We start from the raw sequence: 15940 nt of genomic DNA on the forward strand, positions 1-15940 counted from the left end.
AAAATCATCAAAATACCGAATATCGGGGGGTACCGTTGTACAGAGGTTATTCGATATCGTGGACCTATATAGACAATTCTCTTTCAGGGGGTGAAATACTCATAAGAGACTCCTTGTATGGAATTTCAGACAATTCAATTGAAAAATGTGGCTAAAATCATCAAAATACCGAATATCGGGAGGTACCGTTGTATGGAGGCTATTCGATATCGTGGACCTATATAGACAATTCTCTTACAAGGGACGAAGTAATCACAAGTTACTCCTTGTGTGGATATTCAGACCATTCCATTAGAAAATGTGGCTATAATCATCAAAATACCGAATATCGGGGGGTACCGTGATATGGGGGCTATACGATATCGTCGACCTATATAGATGATTCTATTCCGAGGAATAAAGTACCCATAAGGAACACCTTATGTGGATTTTCAGACAATTCCGTTGAAAAATGTGGGTAAAATCATCAAAATACCGAATATCGGGGGTACCGTTATATGGGGGCTATACGATATCGAACTTGACCTGCCTGCAGACAAAAGAGGGATCTGTGCAAAATTTTAGCTTCCTATCTTAATTCGTTTAGACTGTAGCGTTATTACAACAGACGGGCAGACGGACGGACGGACGGACAGACGGACAGGGCTAAATCGTCTTAGAATTTTACGCTGATCAAGAATATGTTGGGTCTAAAATGATTATTTCGATGAGTTACAAGCGGAATGATGAAATTAATATACCCTCCATACTATGTGTGGTGGATGGTATAAAAAGTGAACAAGAACTCCGGACCGATTATTAAATTATTTTCATATAAATGTGTTATAATTTCGAAAAATGTCTAATCAAGATGTTTCCTATTTGTTAGTTAACGGATACCACAGGCAGCAATACACCAGCCCATGCACACACACACACATGCAACGGAAACCATGTTTTTCATACTTCCTGTCAAATGTCACATTTAATGTGACACATGGACACAGGACTACATTTACACACATACTTAGAAACATATGTATATTATTACCATACATCTCCAACATATTGCACACAAACACACACGCACACAAATGGTCATTGCGTGACCATTTGTTATGAAAGTGTATATATTTATAATGGAAGTTATGTATATATCTATGTATTACTTGAGTGCATGTGGTGTGGTATGGTATTATGCATGGTACAATGAATACAAGGTAGGCTAACATTGAAAAAATTTCAAGTATAGAGGGGTACCTGTTTGGCTCGTAATGTCAGAATCACTATTTAAACAATAACAAGTAAAAAAGCTATACAGCTGGCCGGGCCGAACTTTTGATACACTCCACCATTTGGTACAAATTTGGCAATTTCCAAAAAATAAAAAATACCGAATGCCTATACGACGACATGGACCTGCATAGGCAACTTCTGTCATAAGCTATTACAATATATAAATGCGAAACTTGAAGAAAAATCTGTTTACAATGTAGCTAAAATCATCAAAATACCGTTATATGGGGGCTATACGAAGACGCGGACCTACATGGCTCATTTTTTGACTTTTTGTTTTATGTTGCAGTATCCATTACGAACTTCAAATACCAAATTTGAAACGATTCCGGTAAATAATGTCGCTAAAATCATCAAAATACCGAATATCGGGGAGTACCGTTATATGGGGGCCATACGATAGCGTGGACCTATATAGATAATTCTCTTCCAAAATATAATGTTCTGACAACGAACACCTTGTGTAGAATTTCAGATAATTCCGTTGAAAATGTGGCTAAAATCATCAAAATATCGAATATCGGGGGGTACCGTAATATGGGGGCTATACGATATCGTGGACCTATATAGATAATTCTTTTGCGAGACATAATTACCCGCAAGTTACTCTTCGTGTGGATTTTCAGACAGTCGCGTTAAAAAAATGTGGGTAAAATCTTCTAAATTCCGAATATTGGGGGTACCTTTATATGGGGGATATACGATATCGTGGACCGATATAGCCTATCTTCGAACTTGACCTGCCTGCAGACAAAAGAGAGAACTGGGCAAAATTTTTTTAATTCGTTTAGCCTGTAGCGTGATTACAATAGACGGACGGACGGGCGGACGACAGGGCAAAATCGTCTTAGAATTTTAAGCTGATCAAGAATATATATACTTTGTTAGGTCTAAAATGATTATGTCGATGAGTTACTGTCTGTCTGTATGTCTGTTGAAATCACGATACAGCCCACATTATTTGACGTAGAGCGACAAAATTTAGCAGAGCAATTTGCATTGTGTCTAGGATGGTTGGTATTGAGAATGAGATATATCGGTCCACGTTCTGGTATAGTCCCCATATAACGGTACCTCCCGATATTCGGTATTTAGATGATTTATGCCACATTTTTTAACGGATTTGTCTGAAAAATGGTATTTGTTGGTCATAACGGGTCCCTGTGCGTGTGGCAAAACATTGCACGTATAGGTCCACGTTTTGGTATAGCCCCCATATAAAGGTACCTCCCGATATTCGGTATTTTAGTTTTTTTGCCACATTTTTTCACTGATTTGTCTAAAAATTGGTATTTGTGGGTAATAATGGGTCCTAGTTCGTGTGGCTAAACATTGTAATTATAGGTCCACGTTTTGGTGTAGCCCCTATATAACGGTACCTCCCGATATTCCGCATTTTAATGGTTTTCCACATTTCTTCTAATGTTTCTTTTACCCTAAGGTGGAGGGTATTAACAGTTCGGCTCGGCCGAACTTACAGCTTTTTTACTTGTTATTATTCCAGATTAGTTTTCATCTTCTATGGATTCCCATTTAGGGGCAGTCATTTTTGTTTTTATTTTTGTCATGAATTGTAATTTCTGGAAAAGCAAGCATTTCATAATAGGGACAAACTTGACTCAAGGGTACCACGGAAATGGATGTGGCCTCTGTTTGTCTGGCTGTCTGGGTGCCTGGGTGGCTGGCAAATGCAAATGTTGGTCCCAATGGCAAATGGGGAGAAAATCGTTAATTTCACTCACATATCAACATTAATTTTAATATTTATCTTTTTTATGAAATGATAATAATAATGACACGCACACACACACACTTATGTACATAATCAACTCACACACATACAAATTGTTAATGCATAGGCCTCCTCAAACATTTGCTCTGTTACAATGTTAATGTCGGCTCTCAAACTACACAGTCGACTGACTAACTAGCTGGCTAGTAGGATGTTTGATGGCCACAAGCAAGTAGTTGTCGTTTTCAGTTTTTTCCCCAGTTGGTTTGCTGGAATATCCGGAACTTGAAATGAACACACACATACAAAAAAAAATAACAACAGAAAAACCTAATGTTAATTATCTAATAGACACATTGGTTATTTATCTCTCTCTGTATGTCAGTTTCTTGTTGCTGCTTCTTCATTGTGTAGTTGTTGTTGTAGTTTTTCTATATTAGTTAAGTATGGAATGGAATGTTAGTATCTATGCTATGTTATGCTATTTGTTGATGTTGTTGCGGCTGCTACTGGCTTCATCGCGATATAAATACACATGATGTGAAACGGTTGGAGGATATCCGCATTCGTCCACCAGCAGGGCACACATCCGTCAAGCCCTATGGGTTTGGTTGGATGATTGGTCGGCTGACTGTCTGTCTGTCTGGCTCGTTCGCCGGTAACCATGGCTGCGATGAAATGATGATGCCAGTGTTGTTGTTGTTGTTGTTCTTTCTTCTCTTTTTAGTATCGTCATCATCGTTGACATAGCATTTCTGCAAACAATGATGCTGCAATTACTGTAAATAACACAACCGAGAGTATGGACGACATTGTCGACCCTGATGCATGCTGCATGGCAGCTGGTTCTTCACCTAAAAAAGAGAAAAAAAACAAGAAAAAAAGATAAAGAAGAAGAAGAGCAAAATAGAAAAGAGCGTCAGGAAACGGAAATGGAGAACATTAATGAATATATGGCATATAAATAGATGCTTGTTGGCAGAGGCTAAACATCATTAGCAGGATGTGTTAGTGTCGTTGTGTGTGTGTGTGTGATAGAGAGTGTTTTAATGGTTCTGTGTCGTAAAAAAATATATGTTGTGCAATGTGTGTGTGTGTAATGCAATGTGTGTGTGGAATTTAAAGAAACAAAAATTTACATGAAGTCCGCATAAAAACTAAGGGGATGATATTTGCTGGCCCCAATGGAACTGAGATCAGAAACTTTGAGAACCACCGAAAAATACTAAAAGGTTAAATATTATTATTCAGGGATTGACATATGTAAAATTTAAGATAAGGTCGAATTTGTGAAATTTTTTAATTTTAAGAGCACGAAAAGTACTGAATGGTATGGTAGGAGCTAGAATTTGGAATTTTGTAAGCGATCTAGTTGTGGTGTATAAAGGTGGGAATTCAGGACTTTAAGGGTACGAAATGTGATAAAAAAAGTAGAAAATGGCACAACATTGTTTCTCGGAGATCGGTAACAGTTAGAAATCCGGTACGAAAAGCGGTAAAAAGTAACAGGTAAAAAAACATTAAATTCGGCCGTTCCAAACTTTTAATACCCTCCACCTTGGGGTAAAGTAAACATTAGAAGAAAAGTGGCAAAAACCATTAAAATGCCGAATATCGGCAGATACCGTTATATTGGGGCTATACCAAATCGTGGACCTATAATTACAAAGTTTCGCCAAAGTAGCTAGAACCCATTATGACCTACAAATACCAATTTTCAGACAAATCCGTGAGAAAATTTGGCAAAAATCATCAAATTACCGAATATCGGGAGGTACCGTTATATGGGGGCTATACCAAATCATGGACCCATACATGCAATGTTTCGCCACCGGAGCTGGAACCCATTATGACCAACGAATACAAATTTATAGACAAATCCGTGAAAAAATGTGGCAAAAAAATTAAAATACCGAATATCGGCAGGTGCCTTTATAATGGGGCTATACCAAAACGTGAACCCATACATGCAATGTTTTGCCACACGCAGAGGGACCTGTTATGACCTACAAATACCAATTTTCAGATAAATTCGTGAAAGAATGTGGCAAAAAAATTAAAATACCGAATATCGGGAGGTACCGTTATATGGGGACTGTACTAGAACGTGGACGGATATATCTCATTTTCAATACCAACCATCCTAGACACAATACAAATCGCTCTGCAAAATGTTGGCGCTCTACGTCAAACAATGTGGGCTGTATTGTGATTTCAACAGACAGACGGACAGACAGACAGACGGACAGACAGACAGACAGACATCTTTATTCGACTTAGAATTTTATGCTGATTATGAATATCGGGTCTACGACGAATATTTAAGAATGTTACAAACGGAATGACAAAGTTAATATACCCTCCTTTTCAAGGTGGAGGGTATAAAAAAGGTTAAACACTGGATTTGAGCGTACGGTCAGACCTAGAACTTTCATGCAATTTTGCATGAGGCTCACTCCATATGCAAAAGGGAGAATATAAACCAGTAGGGAAAAGTTAAAAGATGGTCGGGGCCGACTATATGATACCCCTTCGCCGCTATGTATATTTAGTAGAGCTCCCGTAACAAAAGAATTTTTTTGACATCAACATTTGGCTTTAGAGCAGTTATAGTTTGGTTTCAGAGGGAACTAATATGTGCGAGGCATATCCAATTCTGAATCGGTTTGCACTAAATTTGACTAATAGTGTTCGAAATCTAGTATTATTTAGAACTTAAATTCCATCCTATTTGGGCTAATATTACACATTTGATATGTATGGCAGCTATATCTAAATATTGACCAATTATCACCATTGGAATGCCCTTGGTTCAAACAGAGGATTTGTGCGGAATTTCATTCCATACTCTGATTACAATTATTTTTTATATTTTAGCCATATTTTTCATGCTAATTGTACCGTCAGTCCAAAATGGCGACCAAAGGTATATTATTTGAAACGACCAAAATGTGCCTAATCGAAATAACTGTCATAAACCCTAGGTCTCTTTGGATCAAATTTATTTCACGACGTTTGGATTCGAACTAGAGTTGTTCGTCTGTCTGGTTGTTGCGCACAATAACTCAGGAAGGGAATATCCGATTTGGTCCAAGCTAGGTACATCGTAATATTATGGTCAAACTTAGATTGAGTTCGGAGATTGGCAATAACGGTTCACTCCTTCTGGCACCCTCTACACAAACGGTCGACATTTAAAAAAAATAAATTGCCTTATAGAAAGAGAAAGCATTATTCGATTTTGTGCAATTTTTTCAAATCCCAATATTTTTGACAGTGTTGGGATAGGCGTGAAAATGGAAAATATCGGTTCACTTTATCAAGATCATCCCCCACAAAGGGTAAAAAAATGAATAATAACTATTACAAAATGTGGAATTGCCTTTGTGTTTTGCGATTGCCTTAAAATTTCGTTCACCGCAATATTTCTACCAACAAAAGATCTGGTGTGTGGGATGAAAAAACTGCAACCAACTTCAGACCGCTGGCATTTCTAAGCTACTCGTCCGAAAGCTGTTAAAATTATTCCAGTGACAGCTCATTATTTGGTTTGCAAGCGTACAAAAGCATTTCGCTGAGAATTTTCCAGAAAAAAGGTTATTCGTAATGAAATTCAAGCGTGATTTCTTAATATTTGGCTGGAAGACCACAAGTGGCTATGGTTAGAGCACTCCAGCATTTAAATGTGAATAAATCTTTTGTGTCTCGTACCATCGCTCGTTACCATGATACTGGTAGCGTAGCCCGAAGTCAAGGAAGTAAACGGAAGAAAACAGCAACATCAGCAGAAATGGTTCGAAAAGTAAAGGAGCGAAACCCGCGTCCAGTGGCCGAATAATGGCTCGTGAGCTGAATATATCGCAATATTCCATTAGGCAAATATTGAAAAATGAGCTTACCCCGAGCCATTTCCATTGAAATTCCAAGAAGTGCAAAAGCTTACACGGCAACAGAAAGAAAATAGACTCAGAAGAGCTAAAGAGTTGCTTCGCTTGGCCGAAAGTGGTGTACTGCCGAATTTGGTTTTCTCCGATGAGAAAATATTCGTTGTCCAGCAGGTTGTAAACAAACAAAATGATCGTGTTTACTTGCCAAACAGGCCAGCTGAAAATGTGCACCTTCGGTTGGCCACCAGAACTCAAGCGCCGTCCATGGTGATGGTCTCCGCTCTCCGTTCGTATTAATCGACAATGGCATCAGAATAAATACCGAATATTATCGCGAAAATATTCTGGAGGGTGTATTAAAGCCTTGGGCACGCAAACATTTTGGCTGTAGACCTTGGACATTGCAACAGTACTCAACACGCCAACCAAGAATTGTTACAAAATGGGATTCCTCGCTACATTTCCAGCGCACAATGACCACCAAAATCTCCGGATACAAATCCGTTGCTGGGCAACAAAGCCTATTTAAAAGCTTCTGCGGAACTTGTATTTATTCGTTTTCCAATTTTGAATATTTTATTAAAATTAATCAGGTTCTTGGAAGAAGCCAGTAAATCCAGCTCATATGTTTTTGTACCCTCCACCAAAAAAAGTATGGAGGGTATATTAAGTTCGTCATTCCGCTTGCAACTCATCGAAATAATCATTTTAGACCCAACAAAGTATATATATTCTTGATCTGCGTAAAATTCTAAGACGATTTAGTGTCCGTCCGTCTGTCCGTTTGTTGTAATCACGCTACAGTCCAAAACGAATTAAGATAGGAAGCTAAAATTTTGCACAGATCTCTCTTTTGTCTGCAGACAGGTCAAGTTCGAATATGGGCTATATCGGTCCACGATATCGTATAGCCCCCATATAACGGTACCCCCGATATTCGGTGTTTTGATGATATTAGCCACATTTTTCAACGGAATTGTCTGAAAATCCATACAAGGAGTTCCTTATGGGTACTTTATACTTCGGAAGAGAATTATCTATATCGGTCCACGATATCGTATATCCCTCATATAACTTTTAACTTTTAGCGACATTGTTTACCGGAATCGTTTCAAATGTGGAATTTGAAGTTCGTAATGGGTACTGCACCCTAAGACAGAAAATTGTCTGTGCAGGTCCAAGTCTTCGTATAGCCCCCATATAACGGTACCTCCCGTTATTCGGTATTTCGACGATTCTAGCGACATTATTCTCCGGAATTTTTTAAAATTTGGAATTTGAAGTTTGTAATGGCTATGACAGAAAATTGTCTGTGCAGGTCCACGTCTTCGTATAGCCCCCATATAACTGTACCTCCCGATATTTGGTATTTTGTTGATTTTTGCGACATTATTAAACGGAAGTGTTCAAAATTTGGTATTTGAAGTTCGCAATGGATACTACAGCCTAAGACAGAAAATTGTCTGTGCAGGTCCACGTCTTCGTATAGCCCCCATATAACGGTACCTCCCGTTATTCGGTATTTCGATGATTTTAGCGACATTATTCACCGGAATTTTTTAAAATTTGGAATTTGAAGTTTGTAATGGATACTACAGTCTATGACAGAAAATTGTCTGTGCAGGTCCACGTCTTCGTATAGCCCCCATATAACGGTACCTCCCGTAATTCGGTATTTTGGTGATTTTAGCATCTTTATTCACCAAAACTTTTTCAAATTACGCATTTAGAGCTCGTAATGGAAACTCCAGTCTGTGACAGAAAATTGTCTATTCAGGTCAAGGTCTTCGTATAGGCCCCATATACATGTTCCGAATTTGAATTTGGTAATGACTTATGACAAATAATGTCTGTCTGAGTCCACGTCGTACATGCACCATTATAACGGCAATATTCGGTATTTTTAAAATTTTAACAAAATTTTTTCAGGACTTTATTTCCAAATTCGTTCCAAATGGTGGAGGCTATTCAATGTTAGGCCCGGCCGAATTTACTGCTTTTCAACTTGTTTGTTAATAAAATATTCAAAGCATTTCCGATTCATGACAAAAGAACAAGTGTTGCCATGCTTGCACTATTATTAGTTTACATATTTTTGTTTTTGTTGTTTAAATCCTGCAATCCAATTATTAACAGAATTTGTGATGTTTTGTTGGTTCAACTTTGTTCAATTTACAATTTCATATTTACCGACAATATATCAGCAGCAGCAGCAGCAGCAGAAGCAGCAGTGGAAGAAGTTTTGCAATTGTGCATGAAAAGATAATATTGAAATACGTGCAGAGGATGCAATGCTAGAGGGGAGAGGGGTTGGTCTTTGTGAAAAAAGGTGTGGGTGGATGGTTGGATGGCTGAATGAATGGAGCGATGGTGGATGGCATTGTGTTTGAGTAATGAAATGCATGCATATTGTTTATTATTGGATTGCTGCAGACATTTCGAAGGGTGTAACTTTTTTTTAGTATTTTTTTTCTTTTTTTTAATATTTCCCACACTGAGAGATTTCAACACTCCCTCGGATTGGAAAATTTATATCGTGTTCGGTATTTGATTTTGTTGGTTATCACTTTTCCTGCTGCTGCTGCTGCTGTGAGTTCTCTTTGTTCAATGTGTAGTCGATGCTTATTATCACCACCAGGTCGGTGGTGAGAGAGGGAGTGAGGGAGAGGGGGGGGGGATACCTACCATTTAGTACGTGTACCATCACAGTTCCAGTGATATCATTACCAAGGGTACAGGAATAGTTGCCAGTATCATGTCAATTGGCATTGGCAATATAGAGACGACTGAAAGCACGTCCGGGTAGCATATCGGTTTTAACGCTGCAACGAAATGAAAAAAGGGGTGAATAAGAATATGAATAGTAAACCACAAGGCCGCAGTAAGCAGTAACTATAAAAATAAATGTATTTCTAACCGACTCCCCCCCAAAACCCATAAAAATGAGAAACAACAACAACAACAGCAATGACAAATCAAAAATCCCCCTCAGTAATAAATATACATGTATATATTGATTCGGAGGAATTGGAAGGCACGATTTACAATGAACAAATATGTTTTGTTTTGTTTGTTTGCTTTCAAAATATATTTGATGGCAAATTACACGCATATCTCTCAGTCATACGCGACTTTCCAGTGGAATTTGTTATTGTCTTTTTATACCCTACACCACATAGTGGTAAGGGTATTATGTCTTTGTGCATTTGTTTGTAACATGGAGAAGGAAACGAGATAGACCCATAGTTACTTTTGAGAACCTTCATAGAATCACTTTCTGAGTCGATTTATGCATGTCAGTCCGTCTGTCCGTCCGTCCGTCCGTCCGTCCGTCCGTCCGTCCGTCCGTCCGTCTGTCCATGTATTCTTGTGAACAAAATGCAGGTCGCATTTATTATCCGATTGAGATGAAATTTTCCAAACAATGTTTTTTTGGCCCAAGGACGAACCCTATTGAAATTGGTGAGAATCGGATCAAATTTAGATATAGCTCCCATATATATCTTCATCCGATTTCGGGTTAAATGTGCACCAAATGTCCACTATCAGTCCAAATGACCTGAATTTTTGCACACCCAACCGAGTTCGGCCTAGAAGCAAGTATATTAAATTTTGAGAAAATCGGTTCAGATATACCTATAGCTCCCATATATATCTTTCATCCGATTTGATCTTTAAGGCCCTCACATTCCTACTATGCACTCCACAACCGTGATATTTGGTACCAGGTATTAGATGGAGCACAGAAATAGCTGTTTTAAATTTTATCGAAATCGGTTCAGATTTGGATATAGCTTCCATATATATCTTCATCCGATTTCGGGTTAATTGACCACCAAATGGCCAATATTAGCCCAAATGGCCCGAATTTTGGCACATGTGACCGAGATTAGCCTTAAAGCAAATACAACAAATTTGGAGAAAATCGGTTCAGAAACAGCTATAGCTCCCATATATATGTTCTATCCGATTTGGTGTTTAAGCCTCTCACATTCGTAACATGCACTCCACAAGAATGATATTTGGTACCAGATATAAGATACAGCCCAGAAATAGCAGTTTGTAATTTTATCGAAATCGGTTCAGATTTGGATATAGCTCCCATATATATCTTCATCCGATTTCGGGTTAATTGTGCACCAAATGACCGATATAAGTCCAAATGGACTAAATTTTAGTACATCGGACCAAATTCAGCCTAGAAGCAAGTATATCAAATTTAGTGAAAATCGGTTCAGATATAGCTATAGCTCCCATATATATCTTTCATCCGATTTCATCTTTAAGTCCCTCACATTCCTACTATTCACTCCACAACTGTGATATTTGGTACCAGGTATTAGATGGAGCACAGAAATAGCTGTTTGTAATTTTATCGAAATCGGTTCAGATTTGGATATAGCTCCCATACATATCTTCATCCGATTTCGGGTTAATTGTGCACCAAATGACCGATATAAGTCCAAATGGACTGAATTTTAGTACATCGGACCAAATTCAGCCTAGGAGCAAGTATATCAAATTTAGTGAAAATCGGTTCAGATATAGATATAGCAACCATATATATGTTTCATCCGATTTAGTGTTTTAGTCCCTTACATTCGTAATATTCACTCCACAACCGTGATATTTGGTACCAGGTATTAGATGGAGACCAGGAATAGCTGTTTTAAATTTTATCGAAATCGGATCAGATTTGGATATAGCTCCCATATATATCTTCATCCGATTTCGGGTGATTGACCACCAAATGGTCGTAATAGCATCAATTTTGGCAAATACGACCGAAACCAGCTTAGAAGCAAGTACGCCAATTTTAGTAAAAATTGGTTCAGATATAGCTATAGCTCCCATATATATCTTTCATCCGATTTGGTCTTTAACTCCCTCACATTCGTAATATGCACTCCACAGGAATGATATTTGGTACCAGATATCAGATAAAGCCCAAAAATAGTTGATTTTAATTTTATTAAAATCTGTTCCGATTTGGATATGCCTCCCATATATATCTTCATCCGATTTCGTGTTTTTGTACATAAGACAGAATTCAGTCTACAAGCTAATACGTCAAATTTGGAGAAACCCGGTCCAGAGATAGCTATAGTTCGTAAAATGCACGATAGAATTAGATAGATTTTGATTTTGTACCAAATATCTCATACAGCTCTGAATGCCCTGTATTAACCTTTTTACGAGAGCTCTACTAAATATGCATAGTGGTGTAGGGTATCATATAGTCGGCCCCGCCCGACTATTGAGCTTTCCTTACTGGTTTCATTTGTAGTTGTTGTAATCCCCAATCACCTCCTCAACTGCACAGTGTTTAGAATAGCGGTAAGGTATTTTTTCAAATTTCTTCTTTGTTGGGGAAGGATATTCTTAGGCATCCCTTCAATTTGTATTTTGGCCCAGGTGCGGTTGATGCATTTAATCAGATTTTTTATGCCTTTCACCATAGTATGGAGGGTATATTAAGTTTAAATTTTATTGAATGAAAACAAAAAATGTCGGAAATGGCATCACATTTTAGAATAAGTTTAGATTTGTTCGAATTGGTCATCTTTGTCACGAATTATGGGCAATGAAACAGTCACACGCTGCCCGAATGTTGCCCATTGCGGTATTGGGGCCATTGTCGGCGATGCGCTTGCTTGAGGTGGTCAACACTTTGATATCCTTTGGTGCCAACCTTGCTTTCCAAAATACACCAGACACAATAGTCCATCGGATTGGTATCCGGAGATTTTGGTGGCGTTTGTGCGCTGGAAATGAAGCGAGGAACATTTTATTGATAACATTTTATTCAGATGTGTCTTTGGTCTTTTGGTATTGAAAAAGGGCTGCATTGTTCCACGTTTAGGTATAGCCCCCATATAACGATACCTCCCTATATTTGGTATTTTGATGATTTTAACGACATTATTCACCTGAATTTTTTCAAATTTCATATTTGCAGTTCGTAACGGGTACTACAGCCTATGACAGAAAATTGACATGCACGTCTTCATATAGACCCTAAAATAAAGGCAGCTCCCTGTAATCGACATTTTAAATTTTAAAAGCATTTTTAATCTATTCTATTTTTATTTTGAAAAATTTCAAGATCGTTCCAAATGGTGGAGGGTATTCAAATTTCGGCCCGGCCGAACTTGTTTTTTTTTTTTTAATTTTTATACCCTTTGCTTATAGCTAGAGAGAGGGCATTTATCGGAGAATCGCCATGTCTCTTTTGTCGAGATTCGTTAAATGTATTTGAAGTCCATTTGGCCATGGTCGTCTACCTGACTGATGCCGCAGATGCAACCGATAGCTTTCAGTGGGAGTATGCACTTTTTTCCAAATCGTAATATTTTTGTCAAATTTGGTTCGAGTTTGAAGATGAGTCCTTCTGGAACAACCCCACGAAATTTCAACATTACAAATGAAACAAGTAAAAAAGCAGCTAATTTCGACTGGGCCGTCACAAAATACCGCTTTATATGAGGTCTAAACGAAGACGTGGTGCTGCATAAGTAATGATTCCGAACTTCAAATACGAAATTTGAAACAATTCTGGTGAATAATGTCCCGAAAATCCTGGAATTACAGAATATATGGGGTTACTGTTATATGGGTGCTATTGTAAATCATGGATCTATTTAGACAATTATATTCCAGGGGATAAAGTACTTAAAGTACTTAGAAGGAACTCCTTGTGTTGATTTTCAGATAATTCTATTGAAAATTTTGGCTACAATCATAAAAATACCGAATGTCGGGAGTTGCTGTTATATGGTAGATATACGATATCGTGTACCTATATAGACAATTCTCTTCCAGGGGTGAGGTACTCACAGAGAACTCCTTGTGTAGAATTTCAGACAATTCCATTGAAAACTGTGGCTAAAATCATCAAAATACCGAATGTCGGGAGGTACCGTTATATGGGGGATATACGATATCGTGGACCGATATAGCTCATCTTCGAACTTGACCTGCCTGCAGACAAAAGACAAATTCCTATCTTAATTCGTGATTACAAAAGATGGACAGACGGAACGATGGACAGGGCTAAATCGCCTAAAATTATTATTTCGATGAGTTACAAACGGAATGACGAACTTAATATATCCTCCAAAACGGTTTAAAAATCGACTGAAACTAAAAACTTGAACTAACAGTGGTAAAATGTTGAGATTCGGTATGAGAATCAATTCTTGGAAATGTGGTTGATGTAAGGAGAGGGTTTTGCAAATGTGTACTTAGTTTAAGAAATGTATTTAATAGTACAAAATTTGGGCAACCGGAAGAAGCTGGTAATTTGAAATGTTGGCATTGGGATCCCTGTTGCTAGTAGGTTTGTGATAAAGAGGTGATTGTGAAAATGTGGCAACAAGTGTACGAAAAGTAATAAATAGTACTACATTTGGTACAATTTGGTATTGAGTGAAATGCTGGTGCATATAGAAATTTGGTTTTAGGGTCGCTGTTCATGTGTCGCCTGACATATGGAGGTGATTCCGTAGTGTACAATAACTGTACGAAAAGTACTAAATGGTACTTGGGAGAAGGGATAAGCCTGGAGGCTTAAAATATGAAGTTGAGGTCTTTGTTGGTACCTGGGATTGAGCTATGGGGTGGTTTCGCAAATGTGTACTGTAATTGTACTAAGTGCTACTAAAATTGGGTATTGGGTTAAGGGAAAAACCTGGAATCCAGAAATTTAATATGGATGTCACTGTTGGTGTCTGTGGTTGAGAGAAGGAGCTGGTTTTGAAAATGTTGGTATCTGAGGTTGAGATATGGAGATTGTTTTAAAAATGAGTAATACATTTGTACAAAAAGTACTATATGGTACTAAATTTGGAATTGATGGAAGGGACAGAGCTAAAATCATGAACATTGATATGGAGGCCATTGTTTTTATGTTTTGAGAGAAAGAGTTGGTGGAGTGAATGGAAAGAACTTGAATCCTGAAATTTGACATTGAGGTTGTTGATTTCTTCGATTTAGATATGATAAGGGTCAATTATTATTATGAAAAGAGGTTGAAATAGTTTTGGTCAGAAAAATTATATGTGGAACCATTGTTCAAGGGTTTAACTAATATGCTCTTCGATAAACTTCAAACTTGAACCCGGATTTTCGGTTCAAATATCCGGTATGCGGGTCCGTCTCCCAAGCAAAAATTGAAGAGTTTTAACTGAACTAGAGTTGTTTCAATAATACTTATACTAATATTAATACCAATACTAATACTTATACTAATAAGTTTCCTCTCATCCATATTTTTTTGAAATTTAAGATTAAGATTTCTTGGAATCCTTGCATTTTAGGTATATAGCGTCTTCGGTGATAGTACTAATGACAATATGAGGATTATTTTCCTCGAAGTGCATTGCATTGTGCATTGTAGTACTTTTGGTACACCTCCACAACATCAAAGAAACTCATTCCCAATTTCAGATTTTCAGTTCTTTTCTTCCCAAAATTTAGTACCACTTGGTACTTTACATACTTTTTAGTACGTATTTTTAAAACAACATTCAGATCTTGACTCTACACATTAATAGTGACCCTAATGCCAAATTTCGCTTTCAAGTGCTATGCCTTCACTAAACTACAAATGTAGTACCATTTAGTACTTTTCGTATAGTTATAGTAGGCATTTCTAAAACCACATCTTTACCAGCTGTGTCTCCAATATTAACGTTTCAAATGTCCAGCCCCATCCTTTCACCCAAAACCAAATTATACCAAATTTAGTTTCAAAACCACTTCCTTTCCAAACTCAATCCTGGAAGTACATTTCTGGTTCGAATTAAAAAAAAACTTTGGTCCATTGTTTCTACACCGCATCAGTGAGTATTATTCCGAATTTCCGAATTCTAGGTCTATCCGTTTGTCCAATACAATATATTCAATTTTTTGTACCGCTTTACCGCGGCATTGAATCAAACGAGCAGTCAATCGATCATGCATCACTCTACTCTTTTATATATAAAGACAAAAAATGGGTTTGGCCAGGGTATCTCCCATTTCGTGTCACTGTGCCTCACCACTG

At 37.7% G+C, this 15940-nt stretch overlaps 1 pseudogene; it reads right to left on the reverse strand.

Moving 5' to 3' along the window:
* Positions 1–3662: 3662 nt before the first annotated feature.
* Positions 3663–15940, reverse strand: part of LOC131801133 (uncharacterized) — a 191628-nt pseudogene continuing 179350 nt past the window's right edge.

The sequence above is a fragment of the Musca domestica genome, unplaced genomic scaffold, assembly GCF_030504385.1.
Source record: "Musca domestica strain aabys unplaced genomic scaffold, Musca_domestica.polishedcontigs.V.1.1 14, whole genome shotgun sequence".
Taxonomy (NCBI): Eukaryota; Metazoa; Arthropoda; class Insecta; order Diptera; family Muscidae; genus Musca; species Musca domestica.